The sequence below is a fragment of the Corvus brachyrhynchos genome, unplaced genomic scaffold, assembly GCF_000691975.1.
Source record: "Corvus brachyrhynchos isolate BGI_N302 unplaced genomic scaffold, ASM69197v1 scaffold19, whole genome shotgun sequence".
NCBI classification, from domain to species: domain Eukaryota; kingdom Metazoa; phylum Chordata; class Aves; order Passeriformes; family Corvidae; genus Corvus; species Corvus brachyrhynchos.
In genome coordinates this window covers 3,523,140-3,525,919 of record NW_008246061.1, presented here as the reverse complement: position 1 = coordinate 3,525,919, position 2,780 = coordinate 3,523,140, and the positions used below count along the sequence as shown (strand labels likewise).

The 2,780-nt window shown below is 43.4% G+C and overlaps 1 protein-coding gene across 5 annotated transcripts in view; it reads right to left on the bottom strand.

Moving 5' to 3' along the window:
- MORC2 (MORC family CW-type zinc finger 2) overlaps positions 1-2,774 on the bottom strand; it is a 56,181-nt gene extending 53,407 nt beyond the window's left edge. For all 5 annotated transcript variants that reach the window (XR_001865945.1, XM_008642943.2, XM_017746512.1 and 2 more), the window contains exon 1: positions 1,659-2,774. The gene's annotated coding sequence lies outside the window, so the exon portion shown is untranslated. The remainder of the gene's footprint in view (positions 1-1,658) is intronic.
- Positions 2,775-2,780: the final 6 nt, after the last annotated feature.

The window sequence follows — 2,780 nt, the reverse complement described above, 5'->3', positions numbered from 1 at the left end:
TGGCACATGCAACAGGAACAACAGCCATTCTCTAAGTAATGCACTCTGTTTCAGGCCAAAACAGAAAAAAAAGCACAAGAAGAAGAGGGAATCTGGGGGAATGGGGAGATGCTGTTGGTCTGTTATGACTAGTTTTCCTCAAGTCTATCATTTAGTCATCTTGAAGTCTATTTGAGTGACCTTCTTCCACTCCAACGGTATTCACCAGGACAATTCTAGTTATACAACAACACTCAAGTTACAAGCTAAAGGCTACCTACGGCTAGAAGACAATTTCAGGTCCCCTACTTTTAACAAACTCCTTCAATTTTTAATTATAAATATTCAAAATATGCAAATACAAATTGGCTGGTTGCTGTTATGCTTTTGGCATCATCTCAATGAATAACTTTGGAAGTATCTTAACATAGCAGCATTTAATTGTTAAAGAAAATCAATGAGAAGGCAAGCAGGTGACCCTGAAAAGTCATAAAACAATGCATATGTAATTTTCATGTGCTTATGCACACTGATTTTCCTTCTCAGGATCTAAAAGAACTTTAACATAGAAACATAAGGGTGGAAAACAGACCTTTAAAGATCATCTAGTCCAACCTCCAGCCATGGGCAGGGACACCTTCCACTAGACCAGGTAGCTCCAAGCCCCATCCAACCTGGCCTTGGACACTTTCAGGGATCATGGGGCAGCCACAGTCTCTGGGCAACCTCTGCCATGGCCTGCCCACCCTCACAGGGAAGAACGTCTTCCTTATATCTAGGCTGAATCTACATTCTTAGGTTAAAGCCATTACCCTCTGTCCTATCGCTACAGAACTTACTAAAACATATGTCTCCAATCAACTATTCATCAAGTAAAGCACTTGGAAAAGCACGGTGGTATTTTTATTTTTTAAAAAATATGGCAAACGAATCAATTCATATAGATGCTGGAGGGTCACCTCAACATGCCATCAGACATGCAAGCATTAAGCAGCTATTGGAAAGATCTGCTGCAGGTCCTCAAGCTCAGGGACCTGATCAACCATCTCCTGTAAAGCACTTCAGACTGAGTGCTCTGAGGTAGACATATGGAAACTTTTCCTAAAGATGGTCTTAAAAAGGAAGGGAAAAAAAAAAGGCATGGTTTTCTTCTGCACCCTAACGGCCAGATGGCTGATCTTTCACTGCAATTTAAAGAATTTCCACCTCCTTGAACATGAGAAGACCCTTAGCACTGAACTAGAACTTATCTGAGGAGGGATGGTCTTCCTCAGCATGAGAGAACAGTCCAAAAGACCAGTCTCCTCTATCAAAAGCCCTGTGCTGGCCTTGGGTTGATTTGGGGATTGCTTCTTTTTCTTTTTTGCTCATTTTTTTACTGGAGGAACAGGAGGGGATGTTTGTCATGGGTTAGTTTGGGGCTTTCTCTGCTTTTAAAATGACTTCCATTACTCCCATTGCCATTCTTAGGGAAGCATTTGACTTATGCACTGATTCCCATAACCTCAAAAGGCTCTTTGTTCATGATGGACAAGAAGCCCTAGCTTTGGCTTATCTAAGCATTAGCTTCCAGCTCTTCTCAACAATTCGGTAATGCAGGCATCACTGTAGACATGCAGCACACCACAAGCAGACCAGCAGCATAAGCACAGTGGCAACATGAAGCAGCTTTAATATACTTGAGGGCAGCAGCAACAACTCAAGTCTTTTCTACAGCACAGGCTTTATCTTCTTACGAAGATGGACAGTTCTGGAGCTTTGCAGACAAACACAATCTGCTGACAGAGCACTGCCATCATCTGCACGGTCTTCTAATCCATAAAAAAGATTGTCTTCTGGAGCTGGACATGAGAATTTCAGAAATCAACACCTCCACCACAACATGACTCAGTATTGTCAATCTTCAGCCAAGCTAGACAGCAGATGCAAATGTGACATGGAGCCATTACTAGGTTTACCCCCTATTCAAAGCCCACTACTTTCCTAATTCTGAAAATAAATGGATCGTAATGCTCTTGGAATATGTGAGATTAGTCTTAGCTGCTCTTGCAGATGTCTCTTATTATCAACAGAGCCAGACAAAAATACTTTGAAACCAAGTTGCCCGTGATTCTGTGCCATCTTTAGACTGCTACAGACCACTGTGATCCTTCACACGTTGAAAAGGGAAACAAAAAGATAAACCTGCACTTTATTTGTTCTTCTATTGACGGATAACAGTAAGTCAACTCTTCCACAGAACATCAGCAGATAATCTTACAACGGTGACCAGCTGATCAAAATGAAGCAATGCCAAGTGGTTTCCACAGTGTTCTTCCAGTTCAGGTAGAATAAGCTCTTTCATCTCCTCTACACATGGCATTACAAGGCTTAGGAGCAGCAGGCAGGTCTTGATAGGTGCCTGATCCTGCTAAGCACTGCTTCCTGATGGTGCTTCTCATTTTCTAGACAAGTGCTCAGAAGAAACTCATTTTAAATAATGGCTTTGCCTCGTCTCAAGAGGTGTTATTTTGAGGGATTCACTGACGACATACAAAAATCTGACTGGAAGAAAAGTATCATAATCCTGTTGAAAATAAACCTGGAAAATACTCAGTCACACACAAAGCCAGTTGCTGCAGAGGGATGGTGGCCGTCATGGCAGTGCACACACTGCTCCGCGGAAGTGCGGCCATGGGGGTCTAGTTGCCCAAGGGGCATCTCCGTTCCTCCTGGAGCCTCTTGTCCCCATGCACCAGCTCTCCGTGACCCGCGGATCCGCCCACGGTACAATAGCCGGGCCTGGAGGGACCACGAGGCGA